Source organism: Trachemys scripta, chromosome 10 (assembly GCF_013100865.1).
Source record: "Trachemys scripta elegans isolate TJP31775 chromosome 10, CAS_Tse_1.0, whole genome shotgun sequence".
NCBI classification, from domain to species: Eukaryota; Metazoa; Chordata; order Testudines; family Emydidae; genus Trachemys; species Trachemys scripta.
The window spans coordinates 596,087-609,680 of record NC_048307.1 but is presented as its reverse complement, the minus strand read 5'-3'; the positions used below and the strand labels follow the sequence as shown (position 1 = coordinate 609,680).

The following is a 13,594-nucleotide window of genomic DNA, read 5'->3' as shown; positions in this document are numbered from 1 at the left end:
CAAGGACCTCCTTCCATGAGTCCAGATGATGAAAATGTCGTCAATGTAGTGCAGGGGTAGGCAAACTATGGCATACGTGCCAAAGGCGGCACACGAGCTGATTTTCAGTGGCACTCACACTGCCCAGGTCCTGGCCACGGGTCCAGGGGGATCTGCATTTTAATTTAATTTTAAATGAAGCTTCTTAAACATTTTAAAAACCTTATTTACTTTACATATAACAATAGTTTAGTTAGATATTATAGACTTATAGAATGAGACCTTCTAAAAATGTTTAAATGTATTACTGGCACGCGAAACCTTAAATTAGAGTGAATAAATGAAGACTCAGCACACCACTTCTGAAAGGTTGCCGACCCCTAATGTAGTGTAAGTAGAGGAGAGGCACTTGGGTACAAGAACTGAGGAAACATTGTTCTAAGTCGGCCATAAAAATGTTGGCATACTATGGGCCCATGCAGTACCCATCGCAGTTGAAGGTATAAATCGTCCCCAAATCTGAAATGGTTGTGGCTGAGGACAAAGTCACAAAGTTCTGTTACCACGTGAGCCGTGACATCATTGGGGATACTGTTCCTGACAGCTTTAGTCCATCTTTGTGTGGAATGTTGGTGTAGAGGGCTTCTACATCCACAGAGGCCAGGATGGTGTTTTCTGGAAGATCACCAACGGATTGTAGTTTCCTGAGGAAGTCAGTGGTGTATTGAAGATAGCTAGGAGGGCTGGTAGCATAGGGCCTGAGGACAGAGTCTATATAGCCAGACAATCCTGCTGTAAGAGTGCCAATGCCTGAGATGATGGGGCGTCCAGGATTCCCAGGTTTATGGATCTTGGGAAGCAGATAGAATACCCCTGCTCGGGGCTCCCGGGCTGTGTCTGTGTGGATTTGTTCCTGTGTATCTTTAGGGAGTTTCTTGAACAAATGGTGCAGTTTCTTTTGGTAATCCTCAGTGGGATCAGAGGATAGTAGCCTGTAAAATTTCCTGTGTGTCTGCATGGCTGTTCTCCCTGGGCCCTCAGATCTACACAAGTATGTGTGACTAGCGCACCCTCCTGTGCCTGGAAGCCTGAAAAATGTATGAGAGTCCCAATCCAACTGTACCTGTACTTGTGAATGGAGACACTTTTCTGCCTCCAATGGTAAATGCTTGTTTCCAAAGAAGAAGGATATTAACTACATGTGCACCTTGCTAACAATTGCTACGCCACTGCCTGCAATCACAGACTGATACACTCCCCCTCACTTTTATTTGTCACAGTTAATGGTGATTCACTTCAGCATGGGACTGCCTTTTCAGGTAAATAAAATGTTTCTGTATACTGGTTTACTGATAGGAGCTATGGCAATTGGAGATATATCGATCATTAAAACTAATAAGTAACATGGTATAAATCACCAAAGCTGCTGGATATTTATCAGCCCACTGAAAAATATTCTTGGCAAGGCACTGCAAATCCTGCTTCAATAAATATTTGATGCACCAATTGCTGTAAAGATTTTTTGTTTCTTTTCATTTTGAAGAAGCTCCCTGAATGCATTTGCAAATACAAAGAAATCCCTAAGTGGATTCAAATTGAAATAAACAGAGAGAGAAAGCTAGTAAGCTACATTTTTATAATGACTTAATTGATGTTACTCCCACCCAGCAAAGGTACTCAGAGCCCTTTTCAGACAATTAACATTATAACATCCAAAAGACATAAAATCACATGCCCACCTAAAAAAAGTCATTAACAGAAGAGGTGGAACACACTTCTGGGGATACCCAGAGCTGTGAGCCATTGTTACCTGTCTGCCTCAGCAAGAGTGTGTCAGCTCCCCGCCACACCAGTCTGTCTTCCTCACCCATGAACTCCTCCAGGCTCTCCTGGCCTAGTCCTCGCTTAGCATGCAGTTAAAAATCATTGGACTCAAGCCCCCCCGAGCTCCTTAGAGATGTTTCTCTGCAATGCACAGCTCCTACCACTTTGCTCTGTTAAAAAGTCAGACATCACAGCTCATTGCCTGGGGGTAAATACACACTTCCTTTCAAACACTGCACTGAATTAGTTTATAGTAAAAGTGAAATAAGTTTTTCAAAAAAGGAACATGGATTAAGTCATACCAAGCAAAGAGAGAAAGGGAGAGATGGTTACGAACAAATAAAAGTAAAAACACATCTAAAAGTCTAAAATTTAATCTAGCAAGATATAGTCTTTGTTAAAGATGTTTTTTTCACCCACAATCTCCTTTTTACTGGCCGGCCTGGCCAGAACCCATCACAGAGATCAAATCACTTGGTTTCTTTGTCTCCTGAGGTGAAGGATAAAAATGGAGTCTCCACCTGTACCTTATATCCCTAAAGGGATGTCTTTGTCTTACAAGTCAGAAAGGCCTTTTGGGGACTCAGTCTCCTGTATCTCTCTGGCGTGCAGGAGCCATGTTAATTCTCTGTCTCTGGAGTTCAGGAACAGGAAGGATAACCTGTGCTGGTTTAGCTCGATAGCTTTGTTTACCGCTAATATGTAAACTGAGATAAACCCACTTTTCTTTGTCTAGGACAGACCTGTTTATCACCTTTATGTAGACTGGGCTGTCTTGCCTTAAACAGCATAAAGACAAAATTCATAACTTCACATATAAAGTCAACACATGCATTTTACAATGATATTAATAATAGGTATGTTATTACCTTTCATATGATACCTCACAAGGTATATTTTGTTCAGTATCACAGCAGTAGTGTGTAGAGCGTGAATACAGGGTGCTTCGGGTCACAGGAGGTCTGACCAAGTGATGTTAAAGAAAACTTGAGTGTTTCTGGTGATTTTTGAAAGTGGGATTGGATGTCCTATGGCAGAATATCCTGTGTCCTACACACACTGCAATGAACCACATTGCAAAGTGCCAAGCATAATGTCACCTTATCTTGGTTAAAGTTATTCCAGCTAGTAATATCAGAGAAATTATGACAATATGTTGTTCTACATGAAAGTACATGACAGAGCTATTTGTAAGACCTGGCAGCTGCCACTCTCGGCACAGCAGATGGCAGCGATAAAAACACAATGCAGAGAACAGGTTGATAAAGACATTTCCGTCATTACACTTTCACTTTACAATTACACTCGACTGCAAGATACAATTGAAATGCATGGCTCTGTCACTCTCGAGCAGGAGGAACTTGCTTATCTGTGGAAAATCACTCTGGTGTAACAATTAATTTCATACATATTATTAATCAATATAATTCATCTCCTGTCCGCAGACGCAGGAAGAGGCAACCAGCAAAGACACCTGAAATCCAGGGCTGCCCAGAGGGGGAGGCAAGTGGGGCAATTTGCCCCAGGCCCCGGGCCCCACAGGGGACCCCACGAGAATATAGTATTCTATAGTATTGCAACTTTTTTTTATGGAAGAGGCCTCCAAAATTGCTTTGCCCCAGGCCCCCTGAATCCTCTGGGTGGCCCTGCTGAAATCTTCACAGTGAGCAGCGCTAACTGGTCATCCTCTTCTTCCCCCAGTGGGAAAGAGACAATCGTCTGTCATCAGTAGCGAAAAGCCAAGGTGAGGGATAGTAACAAACACACACATCTGTGACAACTATCACTTCATGTTCCCGCAGTGGGGGCCATCGAGTGAGTTACATTCACTCACTAGTCCCTCATCTTCAGCTCTCTTGGGTTCCTTAATGGGTCTGGTGCTGGTGGAAAGTATAAGCAGATAGCCCTCAGGCCTGATAACATCTATTTACCCTGAAGCACACAGAGCGGGGCAGCAGCTGTGCCAGCTTCTCCCATACTCTTCTCCATCAATAAGCTTGATTCCTACCATAGAGGGACCACTGCTCAACATGATGGGGGACTCCTTGGCCTCTCTGCTGAGATGGCCAAGATCAGGGGCAGGCAATTCAGATCAATAGTGAAGGCATATTTGGCATTGAGGATCGCTGTCCACTAGAAATGGAATTCTGACTCCCATTTCATTTCACACAGGCCACTGGTCACTACTGACCTGGAACTGGTGACCCTGTAGAATTTGTTGCCAGGGGATGTTGCAAAAGCCAAAACAGTAACTGGATTCAAAAAAGAATTAGATACATTCTAATTCTAGTTCATGGAGGCTAGTTCCATCAATGGCTATTAGCCAAGATGGTTAGGGATGCAACTCCATGCTCTGGGTGTTCCTAAAGCTCTGACTGCCAGTAACGATGCTGGTTCTGGCGGGACCCAACTGAGAGTGCCAATTCAGGACAAATTGCTTAAAACAGGGCAGTTACAACCCAAGGCTGGGGTTTTTCCACCTCTAAAGCAAACCAAACCAGCCAGACAAAGAGGACTTTGGTCTCACCCCACTGGCTAACCACAAGTCACACAAGCAATTCCCTTAGACACTCGTTTCCCAGTATCACCACCAGTGCCACTCGTTATGGGGATGAATGGTTAGGAAAACCAATACCCCAGTAAAAGAAAAAAGGTTCTCCTGATCCCCACGGACCAAGCCCCAGACCCAGGTCAATATACAAATCAGATCTTACCCACAAATCACACTGTTGTCAATCCTTTAGAATCTAAAATCTAAAGGTTTATTCATAAAAGGAAAAAGATATAGATGAGAGCTAGAATTGGTTAAATGGAATCAATTACATACAGTAATGGCAAAGTTCTTGTTTCAGGCTTGTAGCAGTGATGAAATAAACTGCAGGTTTAAATCAAGTCTCTAGAGTACATCCCCAGCTGCGATGGGTCATTCAGTCCTTTGTGTAGAGCTTCCATTTGTAGCAAAGTCCCTCCAGAGGTAAGAAGCAGGATTGAAGACAAGATGGAGATGAGGCATCAGCCTTTTATAGTCTTTTCCAGGTGTAAGAACACCTCTTTGTTCTTACTGTGGAAAATTACAGCAAAATGGAGTTTGGAGTCACATGGGCCAGTTCCTGCATACTTTGCTGAGTTACCAGTATCTGCCTTCTCTCAATGGGTCAATTGTATAGCTGATGGTCCTTAATGGGCCACCAAGCAGGCTAGGCAGAGCTAACACCAACTTGTCTGGGGTGTCTCCCAGAAGCATAGCTTAAGTTTGAAATACAGACAGTATAGAGCCAATATTCATAACTTCAACTACAAAATTGATACTCACATATAGACAGCATAATCATAACCAGCAAACCATCACCTTGTCTTAGACACCTCATTTGACCCCTTTTATACAAGATTTGGTGCCACTACAGGACCCTGGTTGCAACCATGTTCTATACGCTCCCAGTTCAAGTCAATAACATGACACTGCCAGATCCTGGGACTGGACAACAGGGGGTGGATCACTTGATGACTTCCCTGTTCTGTTTGTTTTCTTTGAAGCATCTGGCACTGGACACTTTCAGAAGACAGGATACTGGGCTAGATAGACCATTGATGTGACCCACTGTGGCCATTCTTATGCTCTTATTACCCTGAGATGAAAAGCCTCAGTCCATCTCAGCACAGAAGAGTTGTCTGAATGTCTGTGAGAGTCATCAGAGGCAGAGTCCCACCATTGGAGACCATCACAGCATTGACATCAAACTAAAGTATCTTGCTATAGTGTTTTCAGACTGAATAATCAGATCCCATTCCTGCCTATAAAGCAGCTACTGAAAATAGCGAGTGAAACAGTAAAGAGTTTTCCCAGACAGTTGCACTAGATAAAAAGAAATCCCAAGCAGCATATGTAGGCCTGGCAGGATGAGATGAAGCTGAGAGAGAGGCCACCACAAGAGTGTATTATGAAGACATACAATTTATGGGAAGAGGTCACTCCTTTCCAGCTCCAGTTCTTGCCTCCTCTAGTGGTCAATACTTGATGCTGATGTGGAAAAAAATATATAGCTAATGCAGCAGGCCAATTGTCCATACCTATGTAAAGGGGAAAATAATCCTGTACTGTCCCGGGGGGCAGTCATCTTACACCCGAACACCTGAGACACATGTGCCCTTAACTTCACAGCTGCAAATATTATTGGTCATATAGTCATCCACATTGTAAAATCTGACTGCAGACTTTAACTGTCTGTATCCTTGCAGCTGGGAGCTCCCCAAGCCAACTACATGCGCTGTGGAGAAGTGCTTCCTTTTATTTGTTCTAAATTCACCAGCCATTACTTTAATTAAATGACCCCTTCTTTGAAGGTGTGAAAGGAATGTTCTTGACAGCTTTCATTGTCCCTTTCATAACCTCTGTCAAAAAAAACCCTAACTTTTCTCTTTCCCTATTTACATAATCCCATTGTTCGCATTCCCTCTTCATAAGTAATCCTTGTCCCAAACTCTAACCTTTTCAGGATCCCTTCTAACTCAGCTCAGATTTTTTCAAGGAGAGGCAACCAAAACTCAACAGAGGGGATTTAAATACACAAACATGAATAATAATTTGGAATTGTGCAAGAACATTTTTACTAGATGCCCAAAAAGCCACAATCAAAAAAGAAGGCCAAATTGCTTTTTTAAAAAAGTCTGGCTTAGAGGAGAAGAGGAAGCAGCTGTAAATATTTATAACAAATAGAAGAATAGAGATGTTGACGTAATGAATATAGATCAGAAACGAGGAATTGTAGAAAACTGAAAAGGGAAGTAAAAGGACTCTAGGAGAAATCTATGGCTGACACAGAGGACAAAAGGGTGAATACAATTCTTAGATCTCAAATAGTAATAGAGAGGTTATTTTACCTCTGTACTTAGCACGGGTCCAATTGTTGCTGAAATACTGTACCCACTTCTGGTCTCCGCAGTTCAAGAAGGATGTTGATAAGTTGGAGATGGTTCACAGAAGAGCTTCGAGAATGATTACAGGATAGAAAACACACCCTATCGAGATAGGCTCCAGGAGCTCAATTTATTTAGCTTAACAGAGAGAAGGTTAAGGGGTGATTTGATTAAAGTCCATAAGTATCTACATGGGGAACAAATATTTAATAATGGGCTTTTCAATCTAACAGAGAAAGGTGTAACATGATCCAATAGCTGGGAGTTGAGGCAAGATATATTCAGACTGGAAAAGACATACATTTTTTACAGTGAGGGTAACTAACCACTGGAAAAATTTATCAAGAGTCATAGTGAATTCTCCAACATTGGTAATTCTGAAACAAAAATTATTTCAGGGAAATCTTATGGCTTGTGTTATGCAGGAAGTCAGATCACAGTGGCCCCCCTCTGGCCTTGGAATCTATGAAAGTTTCAAACAGAAGTGGCCCACAACAAGTACCCAAACCAGATTTCCCTAAAGCCCATATGAAATGAGGTCTGTCTTTTGGACACTCCAGAAGGCACTGCACATTGACCACATTATTTATTATTATAATTTATTTGTAGCATCTAGGAGCCCCAGTCACAGACTAGGACCCCATTGTGCTAGGCACTGTACAAAAAGATCCTGCCCCAGAGAGCTTACATTCTATTTTCTATGCTTCATTACAAAAACCAAGGGAGTTTGAGTGAATGCTTCCTCCCAGTACAGTACTGTCTGCTATTGCTGATTACCACATAAGTTCTGTCCCTAACCCTTTCCTTGTCCTTGAGAGAGCTGTTGGGAAGTCCCTGAAAGGGAGGACCAGCTGAGGGAACTGAGCGACAGCCTGAGGAGCAGCACAAAACAGACTTTTCTCTGTGTAGCACTGAGACAGTGGGAGGGGCGTCACCATAAAAATTACTCAGTAAAATGATACCGCTCATAAAAGCCAGTCCTTATGTCTCTTGTGGTGCTAGTGAAAGCTGAAGAAATATAGCAATGGAAGACTCAGGTCACAGAGCATGTTGGGTCCGAGTGAGATATTCCGAGAACCCAGTTTCCCGACGTTCTCCCACTACACAAAGCATCTCACATCTGATTGTGTCTAGTAGAAAATGCTGCTTAAGATGTGGTTGCTCAATGGTTCCCCAATGTCATTGTTCTGTGTTGCCAGAGTCACCCATCAAAGCAGCCAGAAGACCCTTTTGTGCTTTGGCTGCCAGAAGCAGCAGCACAGTCATGGTGATTGTTGTGGGTGAGATCAGATTAATCCCTGCACACTGTCTGGAAACTCCTTATGGGGGGGTGGGGGGAGATGGGAAAGGGGAGGCTGCCTCTGTAATATACATTCCAACTCACCCAATCCATCTGATGTAATTTTGCCAATGAACAGTTCAAGTAATTTACAAGTCCCTTCTTGGGATTATATATTTGGGGCATCTGTTTAGTTTTTATTACTTCTGGCCTTGGCTTCACTACTCCTTCACAGATCAAATAACTGCTTCCCCTATTCGCTAATTCAAACAGCTGGTTATTACTCACCAAGCTCCTGGTATAATCACCAGGGGAAGAATTATAAATAAATGTGTACAAGCAAACAGATGCTGTCATTTAAAAAATCAATCCATCTAGTAAAAATGTCCCACTTAGGACTTAACTACTGAATTGCTGAGCATGTGTTGATGTTATTTTAATAAAATCCAAAACCAATGGCAGAGTTTTCTTGATTAATTCAAATTAGCAAATGAGGAAAGAGTGTTATAAAGGAAAAGTTGGCTACAAATAATGAGTCAAATCCTGAGGGTGCTGAACACCTGCTATTCCTGATGAAGTCAATGGGACTGTAGGTGCAGAGCCATCCTCAGACATTTGGTCCAATATATCATTTTTCTACACCTGACGAACAGTGTAACATAACCATAGCTCCCTGTCTCTGGCTCCCAGGAATCCATGGTTGACAAAAGGAACTGAAAACAAGGTACGTTTACTGGCTCTTTATTTTCTTCTTTTTCAACCTATTACTCATTTTTAAAAAATAAATATTTTCCACATGAATTACAGTGCAAGTGGAAGATGAAATTCCTGGAGAATGAATGTCCTCTGTCTGCAGAATTAGTAAAGTACAGGCAGAAGCAGTGAAAGATTCCTCTTGCTGACTCCCTGACCATCTTCAGCCCTGTTTTGCAAGCACCATTTCCTGGGTAGGAGGACAGGTCAGTCTCCAGAACCCATTAAAACCTTGGCTCCTCTGATGAAAATGGTAGCAGCAGCACTTGTGGTGGTGACACTGCTCTGCAAGGAATTGAAACAGAGTTCCATAATTGATTTCCACAGGCTGCCCAGCAACCCTCAAATGGTAATAACCGTTGTTCACTGATAACATGGGCTGGACTAGAGTCAGTGACTTAGAAGTGAAAAACCGTACATACAATTCACTCTCATGGATCTACTATGAGAGGCTCTCGATATGGCTGACACCTGACACAGCAAGCATTTCAATTTGCTATCAGATGGCAAGACTTTATGACTCAGCCTTCGCAAATACATTTGCATCCACCAAAATACATTTGCATCCTGGTCACTCTCAACCAGGTCATTAGCTGTAGGACAACACTGCAAGCTGTTAATAATATTTTCTAAACCAAGGGCCAAACACAAACACAACATATGCCTAAAAATCTGCTTTGATCATATTTTAACTGAAAGAGACCTAGTCAAGTACATGAATATTTCAAGATATTCCATTATTCAAATCATTGAACACAATATAACCATTTTATAAGTAAATCCCCATCCACTGTATGCGCATCATGGCATAGTGAGTACATGTACCCTTTCTCTTCTCTCTCATTGACACTCCTGGCATCAATACACCTCTAGCCCGTTATAACGCTGCCCTCGGGAGCCAAAAAATCTTACTGTGTTATAGGTGAAACTGCGTTATATTGAACTTGCTTTGATCTGCCAGAGCATGCAGCCCCGCTCCCCCGGAGCGCTGCTTTATCGCATTATAGATAAATATAAATAAATAAATTAAATAAATATCCGAATTTGTGTTATATCGGGTCGCGTTATATCGGGGTAGAGGTGTACTTTTAATCAGAGTTTAAATCTGTGCCTGACTGGCTCTTCACTTACAGAACTCCTCAACTTCTCCAAGGTTGTTATACCACAATATTCTTCTAGAGACTGTGTGTACAGAACATGGTGTTATTTGGCAATGGAAAATAGAAAATCCAAATCTTTCTAATGTAATCTGCAATTTGTGGAGAGATTCCTGAGAATAATATTTAAACTTTGGGAAACAATGACTGAATAAGAATCAGATTTACATTGCTTGCAACTTCAGGAATTTAAAAGTTCATCTAGATGGCACGACCAATCAGAAAGTCCATCAAAGTAAAGTTTGCAACATTTGTTAACATTGGACTGATCAAATATTGACAAATGTGGCTTAACAAAAGAAGTGTCCCTTTCCAAGGCAATAAATGTTCCAATAGCAGTCTGCATACAAAGCATCAGCACACATTTAACATTCAATGGCTGAGAGTGGTCAGCCAAGTTCTAGATAAATGGTCCGGGACAGCAAAAGCTCCAATCCTTTTGAGGAGACTCAAAGACAGAGAAAGGGAGAGGGGAAACCAAGAATGGATCACCAAATCAAGCAAGTGAACCAAATCTACAGAGTACTGACAACAGATCAATTTTGTATTGGATTTTACAAATGGATAGGGAGCCAGTTATGGTAGAACAGGAGGGGGAGTGATCGATAACTATGGCAAGGAAGGCTGGCTCACAGGCAAGCAAAGAGAACAAAATGAGGAGATGCTTCCAGAGTTGTCAGGACACAGCATTTATAGGAAAAATTTGTGACTGAGTGAGCTTGTTGACAACAAGGAGAATGAGTAAATCCTACAAGGGGTCTCTTCCTGGGTTCATTCCTGGTATCACCTGATGGCTCCCCCCGCCTTAAAAATAAAGTTATTGTTCAATTGTTAAAAAGAAGGGGACTGGCATTTAAGCAGAGGCATCTGACGACTCAGGATTTGGGATCCCCTTTATCAACCCCGGAGTGCCCCTACCTGACACAAGGTATCTATTTATCTTAGGGTTTTGTACTGGTACTGTCAACCATAGTATCTGAGCAACTCCCATATTAATTAGATTAGCATAGGAAGGTCCATAGTAGACTTTGCTTCATTGCTGCATGTGACAGTCTGCAATCCAAAAATAGCTAAGCCTTTCAGCACTCATCTGTAGTTTTTATAAATATATTAACCCATTTTCAAAACAAAAAAAAAGGTTCAAAGTTCAGAATAGCCATCTTCTTCATATCATCATTCTACCCCACCACTATCATTCACATGTAATCAAGTCACCCCTTAACCTTCTCTTTGTTAAGCTAAATAGATTGAGCTCCTCAAGTCAATCACTATGAGGCAGGTTTTCCAATCCTTTAATTATTCTTGTGCCTGTTCCTTGAACCTTCTCTAATTTACCAACATCCTTCTTGAACTGTGGACACCACAACTGGACACAGTATTTCTGGTTGCACCAGTTCCAAATACAGAAGTAATATAATCTACTTTTACTCAAGATTCTCCTCTTTTATGCATGCCAGGATCACATTAGCTGTTTTTGATACAGCCTTGCACTGGGAGCTCATGTTCAGCTGATTATCCAGCATGATCCCCAGCCTTTTTCAAGTCACTGCTTCCCAGGATAGAGTTCCCCCAACCTGTAAATATGGCCTACATTCTTTGTCATTAGTGGGTTATACTTTGCATATGGATGTAAATGTAGTTTATGAGTAGATAAGGCTTCCCTACTGGTTCCTTTATTTCTCTCTCCAGATGTTCAGTTTCTTTTTGCTTTACTCAAATGGGCCAGTTCTGTGCATGCTGAATTTCAAGAGAATATAATCAAAGATTCTGGAGGTAACAGAATGCATCGTGCAAATCTAGTCTGAAATGTTATCATAAAATTAATGCAAGAAGACGTCTGGTAATCGCCATATTATCTGGTAAGGTTGAAGGAAGAAAAAGGATAAGAGGCATTAAAGGAAAAACAAGACCTGCATCTCTGAAATGCTTCAAGGAGTCAAAGTCCTCTACCATCATCACGTTCTTTTGTCTTGTGTCTGAAAGCCCTAATGAGGATCCAGGAAGGCAAGGTGCTCAGTAGATAAATGCTGTATATTGTGCCACTTTCAACCTCCTGTGTGTGTGTCTCTCTCTCTCTCTCTCACACACAAGCAACATCACATAATGATTCTCAGTTTTGTCAGAAAGTTTCCTCAGCATGTTCAGATTAAGTGACAAATGAATAAGAGGAAGGACCTGACTCAGAACAAATTGTATCAGAAGATGTAGCTGTCTCAAAGAAAATGAGAATGAGGCAGATGAATCCCAATACTGTGCTCTGCCCAGCAACTAGTGTCTCTATCCCTGTATTCTTACATTATGAGCACTAATTATGGATGGATTTCTGCAGCATATAAGGTTGGGTCTACACTACAGACTGAATCATTTTTTAAATCAGTTGCTAGATACAGCTCCGTCCCAAACCCCGCATCCAGTACTAGTTGAACAGCAATGACCCTCTGTTTTGTGCAGCACCAAGTTGTGTTTATGTCAAATGTGAAAAGTGTTGACATTCATATGAGTTTCCATATTATAAATGCAGCCAAAAGGGATTCTTTTCATCTTTTTCACACCTCTCGTTTCAGCTGCTGGTGTGGCAAATAGTCAGTCAGTGTGCTGAAATTAAGGTGAACTGTGATCTAGGGATTCTGCTTAGAAATAAATATAGTTCAATGTTATTTTACTATACCCGCAACACATACTACTACGTCACAAGAGTAAGTCAGTCCTATATAGAGCTATTGCCCATCGCACATGGATTTAATGAGAATAACCTTGGAAAATTGTAAGTTCTGCTCTTTAATAGGTGCTGTAATTTATGTCCCTCTTACTTAAAATACAAAGAGCCCACTTCTTATGCAATGTACTATTTTTGAGCTATGCCGCATTTTAGAGACAAGCTATATTCAGCATGTATTTGGTAAACACTTGATTTTCCCAACAGTAACTTTGTATAGACTGGAATAAATACAAAGTAAAAAGATTCTTGTTTTATCTATTTTCTAAACTATTTCATGTATATTGATGAGGAGGAGAATGGAAAAGAAACAAAGATGTCATACATATTTCAATGGAATGTGCTTCAGTGAGTTGCACAAAGGAGCAAAGACGCCTGTGAGTAGGAGGAAGACAGGGGAACCATGGGACAGGAACACAGATCCAGTTGCCTGACCTTCCAGTGGATCTTGTGGGATCCAAACCCCCTGCCCATTCTTTATGGGAGCATAAGGGGTGTGGAAAACTCTTTCAGGGGACCTGATGGAGTATTCCTCCTTTTCTGGTCCATCTCCAGGTTTTTATATGGCAGGATGAGATCCAGCCATTGGTAATTAAAGACCAAAGGATTCAAGCCTACTTTTTTTTTTTCCAGCTTCAGCTTTTCAGTGAGAAGAGCAAACAGCCCATTGTTGCTAAATCATAGTTTTGTGTTCAGTGTCCTTCCACAAAGCCTAAAAACCCCTTATGCTGTGTTTGTACAGACTAATGGCCAATTTTGCAGCTTTCAGAAACTGGATGTACACTCCAGTAATGTGGCTAAAGACAAATGATTCTGGACAAAACCTATCATTAAAACTTCATTTTATCTAAAAAACAAAAAAAATCCTGAGTTAGTATTTTAATCCATTTTAACTGTTAAATACTACCAACCAGAACAAGTTGTTTTTCACACAAAATTGAACCTTTCAAATGTTAATTTGTAAAGGACTAT

The 13,594-nt window shown here is 41.3% G+C and overlaps 1 long non-coding RNA gene across 17 annotated transcripts in view; it reads right to left on the bottom strand.

The window, feature by feature from the left end:
- The window catches only part of LOC117883594, a 92,903-nt gene that overhangs the window by 75,788 nt on the left and 3,521 nt on the right, over nt 1-13,594 (bottom strand). For 3 of the 17 annotated variants that reach the window (XR_004647340.1, XR_004647338.1, XR_004647336.1), the window contains exon 2: nt 1,790-1,973. The exons of the other annotated variants lie outside the window; for them this stretch is intronic. This is a non-coding gene — a long non-coding RNA (uncharacterized LOC117883594). The remainder of the gene's footprint in view (nt 1-1,789; nt 1,974-13,594) is intronic. 17 annotated transcript variants of the gene reach the window in all.